The 15,760-nt window shown below is 38.8% G+C and overlaps 1 protein-coding gene across 4 annotated transcripts in view; it reads left to right on the forward strand.

The window, feature by feature from the left end:
* The window catches only part of TLN2 (talin 2), a 425,009-nt gene that overhangs the window by 201,178 nt on the left and 208,071 nt on the right, over positions 1–15,760 (forward strand). The window lies entirely within an intron of this gene.

The following is a 15,760-nucleotide window of genomic DNA, read 5'->3' on the forward strand; positions in this document are numbered from 1 at the left end:
CCAGCAGCTGCTGGGAATGGCTAGGCTCCTGTGCCCTGGCAAGGGCAGCGAGAGGACAGGAACTCCCACAGCATATGTTTTGGGGGTTGTGGGGAGAGCGTGGGCTGAAGCTGATGGGCAGGGAGGAATTTTAAATGGAGCCACCTGTCTTTTTAAAGAATGATTCTCTTTCAAATCCAGCCAATCTGGGCTTCCGTGTCACCAGCCCAGCTCTCACACTGCGCTCTGGTGATGTCATTTTGCTGGCGACTGCAGAGATCTGAGTGGGCAGATGGGAATGGATACTGGAGGAAGGATTGCAGGCTGCTCATGTGTGAATGTGCAATAGAGGGAGGAAGGGGCCATGGAGGCTATATGGAGGGTAGGCCTGAGTTCCCTATGAAGTCCATTTGCATTCTGTCCAGGACACTGGGCAGGTGCCACATTCTCCCATGTGCCAGAGGCGAGTTGGAGAGCATGTGTCTTCCTATAGCCCTTGACTTCAAACCATTCATCCTAATGGTTTTCAAACATTTGGGATGGTAGCACATAAGAGTACGTGTGAGGCATTAGCACATGTAAATACATATAAGACATTTTAACAGGAGCTGGTCATGGCTCCTGTTTAACAGGCTCTCAAATTTGTTGACACTCAACTTTTCAGAGCAACAATTCCATCTAATATCTGCTAGGATTGTGTTCTCTGTGGCTTAGGAAAATACAAACTATTATTTTTGTTGCTTTTCATCCGTTTGAACAAGCAAAATGAAAAATAGGTGTTTTGTTCTACTTTGCTGGAATAACAACGTGAATAGCTTACTGACATCTGCCAAGATGGATCTCTTGCACCCTGGAAGTTTGCAGTCCAAGTCCCAGGCAGGCCAAAGCACTATTGACTGGAGTGTGAGAAATAAAAGGCAGTAGTGAGCATGTTCGTTTATTTTTTTCCCTAATTCTAAAGTCCTAAATCACTTGAAACAACTGAACCCAAGAACCTGAGACGGAAGTTAGCTTTCTCCCCGCTATGGGCAAGGTGACAGCAAGGATGTGCACCCAGACATACAGCATTGGAGGCTGGCAGGCCACTCTGAGATCACCTGGTCCTCATCACTGATTTTACACAGGAGGAAAGTTGAGATTCAAATGATTGCCTTGTCCAAAGACACACAGCGCTTAGAGGCCCATGTATTGCTACAGGGGAAGTTACAAATGAGAGCTGTTAGTTGGATCAGGTATCTATGGTGGGTATGAAGTTGGCATATAGATGAAACTAAAGATGTCTTGGGTCATGTTTGATACTGGATGGTGGACAAAAAGGGTAAAGGTTTGAGGAGTGTGGGATTACTTTCAGCACAAGGACGAATATCAATGTTTTTCCTCTTGGCAGATATTCAATTATATTAATGTAAGTATTTTAAACTCTACTAAAACAGGATTGTGGGCTTATTTTGAGGGTTGAAAGGAAGGACTAAGGTGAAAGAAGCAAGGAACATCGTGCTTTATGCTTGCTTAGGCTAGCCACGCCTTTATTACTCAGGCCTTTTAAAATTTCATTATCACCGAAGGCTAATGCAGTTCTAGTAGTTAGACCATTTTGTTTCTTGGCAAGAGAGAATTCTTAAGGGGATGATCCATCCTTTTGGACATGCAGGAAGGAAGGTTAGATATGAATTTTTCTGTATCCTTCTGCCTCTTGGTAGGGTGGATTTGTACTCCAAATACCTCAGTTGCTTTCATCATGCGCAGAATTTATAGGTATGCCATTTCTGTCTTGCTGTCTCTTTGTCTCTCCTGATGGAGTGAGTTGGTGAATTTTGGAAGCCAGCCAAGGAGGGAATTAGGTAAGCAAAGTCTATTTCTGCTTTTACCTTATATTAGTAGAATAGTAATATTTAATAGTTGCAATTATCCTTGAGGTAAGCGAAGAGCTTTGCCATGTACAGAATCATACTGTAAAACATTGATTTTTGCTTTTTAGAGGCTAAGAGAAATTGAACTGCTGTGTGTGAGAGACATTATTTTAAAAATAGAAAGAGCCGCACTGAATGCATGCTAAGGGTTTTGTCTCTTAGCTATACCAGAATTACCTCTATTTATTTGAGTTTTAAAAATTGGTCATTATGCCATTACAATATCATTGTCAAGTATGTTAATTTTATTTGCCTTTTCTAAATTCACCAATTTTTTGTTAAGAAAGCATCTTGTTAAAACTTCCAGAAGGAATGATTTTTATTAGGCACTTTTCAGCTTGCTTGTTTTCCCATCTCAATTCTTTCCAGTTAGGGATTGCCTTGTTTGCTGCACCTTGTGTCATGTGGGGTTTTGAAGTATTTAGCATTGGAATTTAGTCCATTAAGATTCTGATTGTGCTATGGCTTTAGTTTTCAATAGAGAAAATTACAAAAAGGGTGGAATACACATGACCTATCTACGTGGAAAGCGAACATTCTCCTCTTCTATAGCCCTGATATAGAAATCAATTTCATAATTATACTAGCATGCTAAGGCTCTTTACACCAAAAAATTTAAGATTAACAGTGATGCTAATTGATGGTCATTGCTCCCTTTAAATCTCATGTTGCAGTTAGTCTTGGTAACAAAGTGAGGACTATAATTCTCTTTCTCCTTTAATAATTCACTGTATAATTCTGGGGTAAGACTAAAATGATTGTAGTTTTGAAACTATTCACATACCTACTGAGGCTTCCTTGGTCTTTTAAAGCAATAGATTCAGGTTTTACTGCATAGTCATCCCTGGAGTGCCTTCTATAGGTAAAATCCCAATTAGACAATGCCATTGAAGCAGGAGCAAAAGTTGAGATAATATTGATACTTAGAACATTGTATACAGACCTTCAATAATTACTTGTTGAATTACATGGAATTATTATAAGTATGTGTGAATTATAGCAAAGACCATGTGCTTTCTTTGTCCTAAAAGAGATATTTTTTGAAAGAAGGTCTAGATATTAAGTAAAGTCTTCATAATTGATCCTCATAATTAAGATCTAGTATTAGAAGAAGAATTGGATGTTCCTGTGTACCAAGTATGGGGGAAGCAAGTCTGACAGCCAACATAAATGGGAAATTGAGTCTCCCTTCCATAAAACCCTTCATAGTAGTTAAGTAGATGTTAAGTGACAGAGGTCTGCTGTTTCAGGGAGAGCTCTTGAGAAGAGTTTTTATTTGGAAGCCTCTTGAAGGGCAAGTGTACTCATAAAACCAAATAGAAGGTTACTCATTGCTTGTAGAAACAGAGCAAAGAGTCCTGGGTGGCCTTACGGGAATCGGTCATAAAATAATCATATTCCACTGCACCTCGTTCTACTCCAGGAATTCCCTGATAATCTTCAAGTTCTCCCCAGACAATCCTAGTGACTGACGTATTCGGTGGAGTAGCTCTCAATTTTCCATTTTTCATATCAGAAGTTTTGATGATGAACCAAGATTTAGGTAGACTTCATCTAGGCTCTGCCATTCCCTTAGTGTCACCAACTTCCTGTGGTCCCTGGATGGGGTAAATGGGATAAACATTATATACTTGGCACATAATGGATGATCAATAAGTGGTGTTGCCGTCTCTGTATGAGATGGTGCTTCCACATCAGCCATACGTGACACTTGTAGAGATTATACTGATTCGGAGGTGATTCTTCTGAGAGACGAACCCTGAGCTGAGCTTCAAGAGATAGCTCAGTGTTACCAACTGTGATTTTTATTCTTCAAGCTTCATATTTTTGGCCTGCCTTTTGTATTGGTATCTATTAGTTTTGTGGTTTCTTTCTCCAAAATGAGGCCTTTTCCAAGGTTTTCCTAACATTCTGAGGTAGGTCCTTGTGAAGCTAAACCATGAACTCTCTAAGGGCAGCAGGTTTATTTTGATTGCAAGAGCCTAGCTCAGAGCAGGTCTTAATGAAATGTTTGTTCCCTTGATAATAACGGTTATCCTGATTTTGCATATTTTTTATTCCTCTGCCCACATCTTCCTAAATGTGTTTTTGAGTACCTTTTCTCTGTTTTATAGTGTTTGGAGGACCCAATAAAAGGCAAATATAGTTTAAAATAGTTTGATAAAGTCACAGACAGTAGTTAAAACTGAGAGTTCTAATCCTTCTAAGACTTGGAAAAATCCCTTAGAAAATATGTGAACATTCTAAAGGTAATTGAGGATGCATAGGCCCCTTTAACACCTTCTTCCCATCATTCTTAATTCACAGGTTCTCTTCTGTGTCTTTGAAGTCAGGAAATTTTCTTTAACTATTTTAACTATTTCACTCATTGAGATTGAACTACTTCCTGGGAAAACAACCTTATTTCCCAAGTTAGTAGATTAGCCCTTTAGGGTGAGGGACTGTGTTTATATTTATACTATACATTAAGGGCTAGCAGAGTGTAGGCTATATGGCTGGTATCTAGTAATTTTTTATTTAAATGATTTTGTTGCTTTGAAGATTGTGTTCCTTAACATATGAAGTCTTCCTTTTTCTTAACTAGTAATTTGAAAATCACAGAGATCTACCACAATTAATGCTCAAAACACTAGATTTCTACAGTTATTGAAGGTAATTTCAGACCCATCAGGAAAAGTTCAGTTGCTGTCTTCTCTACTTGATTGTAAATTAATCTTGGGTTTGGAATTCTCTAGCCTTTCTCACCACCTCCACCATTAGATGAAAGGAGAAAGCTATTTCTTAGTTTTAAAAGCTGATAGAGAAGAATAAATTTGGACCCTTACCTCATACCATATATAAAAAATTAACACAAAATGGATCAAACATCAAAATATAAGAGCTAAAACTATAAAACTCTTAGAAGGAAACATAGGTTTAAATCATCATGACCTTGGTTTGGAAAATAGCTTTTAAAGTATGACACCAAAAGCACAAGCAATAAAAGAAAAAGATAAGTTGGACTTTTAATAAAAATGAAAACATTTGGGCATAAAAGGACACTATAAAGTGAAAAGACAGCCTACAGAATGGGAGAAACTATTTGTAAATCATATGTCTGTTAAGTGGCTAGTATCCAAAATATATAAAGAACTCTCACAACCTAACAAGAAAAAGGCAAATAACCTAATTAAAATAAAGACAAAGCATTTGATTAAATACTTCTCCAAAGAAGGTATACAGATGGCCAATAAGCACATGAAAAGATGCTCAACATCATTAGTCATGAGGGAGATGCAAATCAAAATCACAACAAGATATCACTTCAGGGCCGGCCCGGTGGCTTAGCGGTTAAGTGCGCGCGCTCCACTGCTGGCGGCCCGGGTTCGGATCCCGGGCACGCACCGACGCACCGCTTCTCCGGCCATGCTGAGGCCACGTCCCACATACAGCAACTAGAAGGATGTGCAGCTATGACATACAACTATCTACTGGGGCTTTGGGGGAAAAAAAAACATATTGCTTCACCTACTAGGATGGCTATAAGTAAAAAGACAGTCAAAAACAAGTGTTGGGGAGAATGTGGAGAAATTGGAACCTTCATACACTGTGGTGGGAATGTAAATGGTGCAGCTCTTAGGAAAAACAGTCTGGCAGTTCCTCAAAAGATTAAACATAGAATTGCCATATGACTCAGCAATTCCACTCCTAGGTATATACCCAAGAGAAGAGAATATTGAGAATTTTGTCTCAAGTGAAAAAAAAATGTAAGGACTTTATTTTTTGATGAGTTTTGGGTTTGCAATAAAATTGAGAGGAAGGTACAAAGATATCCCATATGCCCTCTGCTCCCACACATGCATAGCCTCCCCCATTATCAACGTCACTCATCAGAATGGTACTTTTTTTAACGAAGGATGAACCTAAATTGACACATTATAATCACCCAAAATCCATAGTTTACCTAAGGGTTTACTCTTGGTACTTGACATTCTATGGGTTTGGTCATATGTATACTGACAAATATCCATCCTGATAGTATTGTACAGTGTAGTTTCACTGTCCTAAAAATATTCTGTGTTCTGCTTATTCATCTCCCTCCCCCACCTCCACAACCACTGATCTTTATATTATATCCATAGTTTTGCCTTTTCGGGAGTGTCTTATAGTTGGAATTATATAGTATGTAGCCTTCTCAGATTGACTTCCTTCACTTAATAATATGCATTAAAGGTTCCTCCGTGTCTTTTTGTGGCTTAATAGCTCATTTTTTTTGGTGCTGAATAATATTCCATTGTCTGGATATACTGCAATTTATCCATTCACCTACTGAAGGGACATCTTGGTTGCTTCCAAGTTTTGGCAATTATGAATAAAGTTGCTCTAAACATACACGTGCGTGTTTTTGTGTGGACATAAGTTTTCGATGCCTTTGGGCAAATACAAAGGAGCCTGATTGCTAGGTTGTATGGTAGGAGTATGTTTAGTTTTGTAAGAAAACTGTCTTCTGCAGTGGCTGTACCATTTTGCATTCCCACCAGCAATATATGAGAGTTCCCATTGCTACACATCCTCACCAGGATTTGATGTTGTGAGTGTCTGGATTTTGGCCATTCTTATAGGTATATATCTCATTTAAATTTACATTTCCCTGATGACATATCCTTATTTGCTATTTGTATATCTTGGTTTTTTTTTTTTTTTGGTGTGGAAGATTGGCCCTGAGCTAACATCTTTGCCTATCTCCCTCTTTTTGCTTGAGGAAGATTGTCAGTGAGCTAATATCTGTGCCAGTTCTTCCTCTATTTTGTATGTGGGATGCCACCACAGTATGGCCTGATGAACAGTGTGTAGGTCCATGCCCGGGATCTGAACCCATGAGCCCTGGGCCACCAAAGCGGAGTGTGTAAACTTAACCACTACGCCACTGGGCCGGCCTCTGTATATCTACTTTGATGACATGTCTGTTAAGGTCTTTAGCCCATTTTTTAATCAGATTGTTCATTTTCTTCCTAGATTTTAAGAGTTCTTTGTATATTTTGGATAATAGTCCTTTATCAGATGTGTCTTTTGCAAATATTCTCTCCCAGTCTGTGGCTTGTCTTCTCATTCTCTTCACATTGTCTTTGCAGAGCAGAAGTTTTAGTCTTAATGAAGTTCAGCTTATCAATTATTTCTTTCATGGATAGTGTCTTTGGTGTTGTATCTAAAAAGTCATCACCATACCCAATGTCATCTAGGTTTTCTCCTATGTTATATTCTAGGAGTTTTATAGTTTTGTTTTACATTTAGGTCTACGATCCATTTTGAGTTAATTTTTGTGAAGGGTATATGGTCTGTGTCTAGATTCATTTTTTTCCATGAGATTGTCTGGTTGTTCCAGCACCATTTCTGGAAGAGACTGTCTTTGCCTCATTGTATTGCCTTTACTATTTTGTCAAAGATCAGTTGATTATATCTATGGGGGTCTATTTCTGGCTGTTCCATTGATCTATTTATTGTTCTTTCACCAATACCACACTGTCTTGATAACTGTAGCTTTATAGTAGGTATTAAAATCAGGTAGTGTCAATCTTCTAACTTTGTTCTTCTCCTTCAATATTGTGTTGGCTATTCTGAGTTTTTTACCACTCCATATAAACTTTAGAATCACTTTGTCGATATCCATAAAATAACTTGCTGGGATTTTTATTGGGATTGCATTGAATTGTAGATTAAGTTGGGAAGAACTGACATCTTGACAATATTGAGTCTTCCTATCCATGAACATGAATATTTCTCCATTTATTTAGTTCTTCTTTGATTTTGTTCGTTAGAGTTTTATAGTTTTCCTCATATAGATCTTGTACATATTTTGTTAGATTTATACCTAAGTATTTCATTTTTAGGGGGGGCTAATGTAAATGGTATTGTTTTTAATTTCAAATTCCACTTGTTCATTGTTGGTATATAGGAAAGCAGTTGATTTTATATATCAACCTTGTATCCTGCAACCTTGTTATAATCGCTTATTAGTTTCAAAAGTTTTTTTGCCTATTTTTTTTTTATTTTCTACATAGAGGATCATATCATCTGCAAACAAAGGTAGTTTTATGTCTTCCTTCTCAATCTGTATACCTTTTATTTCCTTTTCTTGCCTCGTTACTTTACAAGACTTCTAGTGTGATGTTGAAAAGGAGTGGTGAGAAGGGACATCCTTGCCTTGTACCTGATCTTAGTGGGAGAGCTTTCAGTTTCTTACCATTAAGTTGATATTAGCTGTAGGTTTTTTTGTAGACAATCTTTTTCAAGTTGAGGAAGTTCCCCTCTATTTCTAGTTTTCTGAGAGTTTCTACTATGAATGGATTTTAGATTTTGTCAAATACTTTTTCTGCATCTATTGATATGATTATGTGATTTTTCTTTTTTAGTTGATATGGTGGATTACATTAAATGATTTTCAAAAAAATTTTAATAAAGCTGATAGAGCTAGTTGGTAATACAACGTGATCTCTTTCGTAACTGTTGGAAGGGCCGTGCAGATATGGCACTGACTAATCACAGTTCTTGCGTATTCCCAGGTTGGCTATCACTTAGGAAGACGACAGTCCTTGAAGGTAGAGGCAGACTTTAGGTACCAGAAAAGAGACCTGAATTTTAGACTGCATGACTTCTAAGTCCCTGTAAGTCTAAGAGAGGGCAGGAAAGTTGAGAAGGGCCACCCAAATATTTTTAGAGCTGAGTGACAACTTGACCCCCTGGGACTTTTGTTTTTATGATCATTACGCTATATTTCCTCAGTTTCCCACTGACCTCACAGTTGGACTGGTGAAACTTAGCCCTAAGAGTGTATATCTCAGAAAAGGAATTCTACAGACCTAGAGGCTCTCATCACAGAAGAAGGAGCCCCTTGAGCAGCCACTCTCCAGTGGTCTGAGGCCGGGTTTATTTTGACATTGATTTCTTGTTTCTGTTACTGCTCTCTGGGGATGTATCACAAAGAGATTTAATGAATATATATATATATTTTGGGGGGGGATGGTCTATGTTCCTTTGATGCGTGACCTGGTGACTTGAGTTGAACAGTTACCTTTTTTTGCTTTCTGATTATTATGTACCATATAACTAAATCAATAAAGAAGAGAATGGAGAAATAGCTCTGTTTAACATTTCAGGGGTGATGGTGTCTATAAATATTTATATTTTCCTGAGAAGATGCCTTTTTCTTTTGACATTTAGACTGGCTCATGGAGAGATTTGCCACTGGGGAGAAAGAGAATGAAGAGATGTTTTTTCTCAGTAAATTTTATACGTGTCTTTCAGAAGATAAATAGAAAAGAAGAAAACTCAGAAAAAGGAAAGGATTTTTCATTATAATAATAGTTTTTTTTCTGGAGCATTGAAATATTTAGCCAGCCTTTTTTCACCCAGGATAGTAGCAGTCAGGGGAAACATGGATATGTAATTGAATGCTCCCCAAAAGCCGGATAGACAAGTTTGGCTTGCAGTTTCCTATGTGTCCCACAGCTTCCCTCCCATGTAGCTTCCCATCCTTGTCTGGACCTGGTCTCTATTGCTTCCTTTATGCCTCCTTCCTCCCAGTCTTGGCTTCAGCCCTGCCTGCCTCACTCGGTGCCTCCCATGCTCCTGGCTTGACAGCCACGATGATGGATAGAGACCCTTGGAGCTGTCCAGAGCCCAGCCCCACTGAGTGCTCACCTGCCTTTCTTGGGGAGGGTGGGAGTCTTAGCAAGGAGCTTGGAAGCAAAGCAATGCTTCCTTGCTTAGAAAGTCCTTCAGCATGCTTTCTGTGTTTCAGAAATCCTAGAGGCAGGCAAAGCGAAAGCTATGCTTTTTTACTTGGCTTGCGTTCCTGCAGCTCGTGTGGAGAAAGTGGTTATACCTTCTGATCAGGGACAGGTCTTTGGTGACTGGAAACTGGAAAGTTGATTATTAGAAATGTATGCAGTTTGGGGGTAAATAAAATCTTTTTGAAACATGGGGCCATGAAATTTAAAAAATTAAGACCGATCCTGAGTAAGTTGAAATCCACTGAAATAATGGAGCCAACTGAGCACCCTTATGTCAGTACCCTATTGACCTTCTTCAGTGGGGGACCCAGAGTTAAATGTAGCAGTCCCCAGAGGGCTTGAAGACAAACAATGGAACTCAAGAAAGGAATTCTTAAGAGGGCTTGCTCGGTGAATTCTTATATAAGTCAGAATGCCTTCTGTAGCACAAAAAATCATTCATCTTTCTTTTCAAGTTTGATAGTTTTATAGTGAGATATTTTTTATATATAGTCGTACACACAGACACAATGGTAATGATGATGAAACTTGTCAACTCCAGCTTCATCAGGAGCTATGATGGTGTGTGGATCATAGGGATAACAGTGGGTGCTGCCACTGGACCACCACTAAGACAGAGAGGTCACGAAGTCCCCACGAGTGCTGGTTCGAAGTTACTTATGCTCCACCTTCTTTCTTGGATACAAATTTAAATTTATCCTCAGAATTTTCTAGACAACCCCAGCAGTTGTTTTTAGGCCGTCAATTGTTATAGACAAATAATTAACAGAGGGCACAGTGTCAGTGCTGCTGTGTGGGTGGTGCTAAGGTTGAACACATCCTGCTTGCTTGTGCCAGAGGCCATTCCTGTTCTGACTGAATCACGCCGACTTAGTTCTTACCTGAGAAGGTCCTGAAGGACTCAGACTAATCTTGGAACCCTTCGGGAGCCTCAAGGACTCCCAGCCACCTGAACCCTTAGAGCCCCGACCTCATCCTAGAATCACTTAGACGCTGGAAGGACTTTCATGATCAGAGCGATGTTGGCTTTTACTCCAGACTCATCACTCTGTATTGCTTGTTGAGGTCCTCTCCATATGAGGAGCAGCATCTGGGGTAGTAAATGGCACTCAGTGACTGTATGTGGTTAACTGAATGAATGAATGGGTGAATGCGTTCTTTAAGAAACAAGCATTTTGTACACAGTTTCAGTTGAAGTAGTTGGCTTCCTGCCATAGTGAGAAGCAGAGTCAAGACTGAAACCCAGTTGTCTGTCTGTCTGTCTGTCTCTCTTTTTTAATCAGTTCTATATAAGATTTTAGGACTAGAGCAGCCACAACACCTCCCTGGTTTAAAGTTTTTCTGCAGATAAAACCTGAGTTATAAATTATCCCACTGATCACCTTTTGGGCAAGAAAAAGAAAAGATTTGCTCAGGCAGGGTATATTAAGTTGGTTCTTAGTAAAGAGGCATTACCTTTCCTAACCCCTCAACCAGTCTAAAAACTGACAATTATCTGTCTTTGTGTCTTTTTTTGGGAGGAAGAAATGCCTTTTAGAAGTCCATATTTTTTGTTTTAATCCAAACAGAGCATATTAGGTATTAATAGTAGTAGCAGCTAACAGTGTGATTAGACTTTTCCAATGATAAGGTCTCTGCTGTATGTTATGTTAACTGAGTTTTGTGTGAACTGAGGCTGAGAGTGTGTGTAACTCTGGAATTGAGAGGTCACACAGCTCCTAAGTGGTGGCACTGCCATTCAGACCCACGTGTTCTGACTCCAAGTCCAAATTTGTTTTCTCTGTAACATGGTTTGTCTCAAAAATAGTCTAGACAGTGGAAGGAATAGGCTTTAAACTTGCTGATAGATGGTAGCAGTATTGACTATAAATCTTCTCAATCTGAAGGAACTGGCCTAATTTTTTAACAGAGCTGCAATTTCTTTCTGTTGCTTGTTCCTCTATAATAAAATGGAGGAATTACATCCACCTGTTCATCAAAGAGTTGCTGAAAATCTGCCAATTACTAAGGATAATAAGAAATGATCATTGACCCTCAAGGAGCTCACTGTTACATGTGGAAAGCAGGTTTAGAAACAATTACTCATTCAGTGTTCAGTCTTTATGGAACGTCTACTCCTTTGCCAGGCTCTATGCCAGGCCCTGGAGTCATGGTGATCACCAAGTCCTGGATGGTGAATACTATCTGAGAGAGGAGTAGAGGACGTGACAAACTGAGTCTTCAACAAAGAGTAGAACTTCCCCAAGGTGGAAGGGTGACTTCATCTGAGGCTGGCTTGAATGCTACCCTTCTCCCCCATCTACCCAAATCCTGTCTGTTTTTTAAGACTGACCTTATATTTTGCTCTCAGCCTTACGTTATTCCCAAGTGACTCAGCCTAAAGTCATCTCTTCATCCTGTGGATAGTTCCGGTCCTCTTGTCATTGTGTCTCTTTTTTTTGGAACTCGTTGGTTACCTCCCAGGAATGTCCTCTCTCTGGGTGGGGTCATATGTGTGCGGTGAGAGAGTTTAAGTGCATTGAAGGCAGGACTAGTCTGACTTCGTCTCATTTATTCCCCTGAAGCACTCAGCGCAGTATCTTGTACATTATAAGTGATTGGTAAATAGTTACTGCATGACCAATTGTCAGCCCCTCTGTTGCTTTCACCGTAGACCTGGGATCTGAGTCTTGATTCTCACTGTGTCTAAGAGACACTTATGCCCTAGATAGTTATGTCTACAACTTAAGGTAGTTGTGTTGAACGCGGGGGAAGATTCCACAGAAGGTTGTGAAAATGACTCAGTGGAGGAATAGAATATTTTATGGAATCGCCTGGCATAAAAAGGCCTGGGTGCTTCCTGTCCCTTTATACAATGGAGAGGATGATGTTAGAAGGAAGAGAGCCATTCAGTTTCATCAGAATTAGAGTAATTGAAAGTGGTTTTGTATTGAGGTTGAATTTATTTATTTTTTATTGATGTTTTAATAGTTTTTAACATTGTGAAATTTTGGGTTGTACATTTTTGTTTGTCCATCACCATATACATGTCTCCCTTCACTCCTTGTGCCCACCCCCCACCCCCATTGCCCCTGGTAACCACAATACAGTTTTCTCTGTCCATGTGTTGGTTTATATTCCACATATGAGTGAGATCATACAGTGTTTGTCTTTCTCTTTCTGGCTTACTTCACTTAACATAATACCCTCCAGGCCCATCCATGTTGTTGTAAATGGGACGATTTTGTCTTTTTTTATGGCTCAGTAGTATTCCATTGTATATATATACACCACATTTTCTTGATCTGATCATCAGTCGAGGGACACTTAGGTTGCTTCCACTTCTTGGCTATAGTGAATAATGCTGCAATGAACATAGGGGTGCATAAGCCTCTTTGGATTGTTGATTTCACGTTCGTTGGATAGATTCCCAGTAGTGGGATGGCTGGATCATAGGGCATCTCTACTTTTAATTCTTTGAGGAAGCTCCATACCATTTTCCATAGAGGCTGCACCAGTTTGCATTCCCACCAGCTGTGTATGAGGGTTCCTGTTTCTCCACATTCTCTCCAACATTTGTTGTTTTTTGTCTTGGTGATTATAGCCATTCTAACGGGCATGAGGTGATATCTTAGTGTTGTTTTGTCCCTGATGATTAATGATGTTGAACATCTTTTCATGTGCCTACTGGCCATCTGTATATCTTCTTTGGAGAAGTGTCTGTTCATTTCCTCTGCCCATTTTTTGATCGGGTTGTTTGTTTTTTTTGTTGTTCAGTTGTGTGAGTTCTTTATATATTACAGAGATCAACCCCTTGTCAGATGTATGTTTTGCAAATGTTCTCTCCCAGCTGGTGGGTTGTCTGTTCATCTTGATTCTGGTTTTGTTTGTCTTGTAGAAGCTCTTTAATCTGATAAAGTCCCACTTGTTTATTTTTTCTTTAGTTTCCCTAGTCTGGGTAGGTATGTCATCCGAAAAGATTCCTTTATGACCAATGTCAAATAGTGTGTTGCCTATATTTTCTTCTATGAGTTTTATAGTTTCAGGTCTCACCTTCAGGTCTTTTGAATTCATTTATTTTAATTCCTGAAAAAAAAGTGTACACTGTATCTAAATAATAAACTAAACTATAACTAAAAATAAACCCAAAAAATATAGTTTTACCACTCCAATAAAATGCTTGCATAGTCTCTTCCATGTTTGCCCGTAATAACCCTACATTCTACATATCTTCAATCATACCATCCTACTATGACAAGTATTTTCCACATTGCAATTTTGTTTTGTTGGGTGGTATTGTAGCAAGGCCGTGGACCCTGGAGGTAGATATACCCAGGTTAGAGTCCCACCTCGATCACTTCCTAGCTTTGTGACTTGGGCGGAATATATCCGTACACATGTGGCTATGCCTTTGCCTACACCAACATCTGCTTCTATACCTACATTTACATATTCATAAACACAATGTGTATATGATTTCCCCAAAGATTACTACATACATTTGACTCTACTGTTAGTCAATTCATGTTGAAATCATACTAATTTCCTCTATTTAGGAAAACTGTACTAATTAAAATCTGAATTAAACCATAATTGGCCTAAGTTTATTAGTTTGTTAAGGCTGCCATAACAAAGTACCACAAACTGGATGGCTTAACCAACAGAAATTCATCGTCTCACAGTTCTGGAGGCTAGAAGTCTGAGATCCAGGTTTTGGCAGGGTTGGATCCTTCTGAAGGCTATGAGAGAAGGATCTCTTCCAGGCCCCTCTTCTTGGCTTATACATGGCCATCTTCACATTGCTTCTCTGCTCACATTTCCCCTTTTTATAAGGACACCAGTCATTTTGGATTAGAGTACACCCTAATGACCTCCTTTAATTTGATTATATCTGTAAATACCCCATCTCCAAATAAGGTCACGTTCTGAGGTTCTAGGGGTTAGGACTTCAACATATGAATTTTAGAAGGACACAATTCAACCCATAACACCACGATAGGTTTTATGATAGAGAATAAGACGAATATCAATTTTACAAGCCAACCTTGACAGATGACAGAATATTGTGGCACAATTCTTATAGGCGAGGCCCTCACACTTTCAAAGTCAGAGAATTCTTCAGTTCTGCCATTTCTTTAGGAATCATTATGCTTTGGCTCTCTCTCTCTCTCGACTGGTCTCTGCACCTCTTCTGGTATTTTTCCAGCTTCATCTTAATATTTGTTTTTGAAATTATTTTCCAAGAGCAAGTCAGGTTGTGGAGACAGATAATAAATGTGCCACTATCTTAAAATAATCCTCTAAAATACTATGCTATACTCAATTATGCTGTTGAGAGTTCATCATTTCATGTCATCTCCCATGGGGACATGTTTGTTTCTTTCCTATGCTCTGGATAAAGTAATATTTATATATACAGACTTAAATTTGATTTGGTTTTGTCGTTTGGAAATGTAAATCTTATCCCTAACGCACTGATGAAATTGGCAAGACTTTTGATTTGGCTTTATTTTATTAAGTATAGGAAAATGGTACTCCATCAGAGCACTTCAATTTAGTTAATATCCTTTTTGTAATTCTGGTTTGTTCTGCTAGGCACTTCTAGAAACTGGGGCTTACAGAAAGCAGAGCGTTGATGTTTACCATGCACGTCCACACTATTTTCTTTAGTAAGGTCTAGTCCAATCCTTTTTTCTCCGGTCTGTCATTTCCACTGTTTGCAATTTATTTTAAAATTTATGTTATGCATCTATCTTATCCCTGCCTCTTTTCTGTAAATCTGTTTTATTGCCCATGCCAGATGTTTTCTTCCCTGTTCATGCCTCTGTGAACTCGGTTTTTTGATATGGTCCCTTGCAGCCTGAGCTCTTGCTAGCAAGATCGTTCTGTGGGGTAGATTGAACTATAAAATCTAGATTGATTATTGGCTTTCCCAGTTGTTAATGCATATTCATCTAGCTAACCCATAAATCAAACTGCTGATATCTGTACATTCAGATTTCATTTTTTGTTGTCTTAATAGCTTCTGGGTTGCTCTTTAAAAATATTGATGATTCCCTAAAAAAAATCTAGTTTAAGAAAATCTGAAATAAAGAAGAAAAGAGTTTTTACATAAAAAAAATA

Source organism: Ceratotherium simum, chromosome 3 (assembly GCF_057802395.1).
Source record: "Ceratotherium simum simum isolate JZ-2026a chromosome 3, ASM5780239v1, whole genome shotgun sequence".
NCBI classification, from domain to species: domain Eukaryota; kingdom Metazoa; phylum Chordata; class Mammalia; order Perissodactyla; family Rhinocerotidae; genus Ceratotherium; species Ceratotherium simum.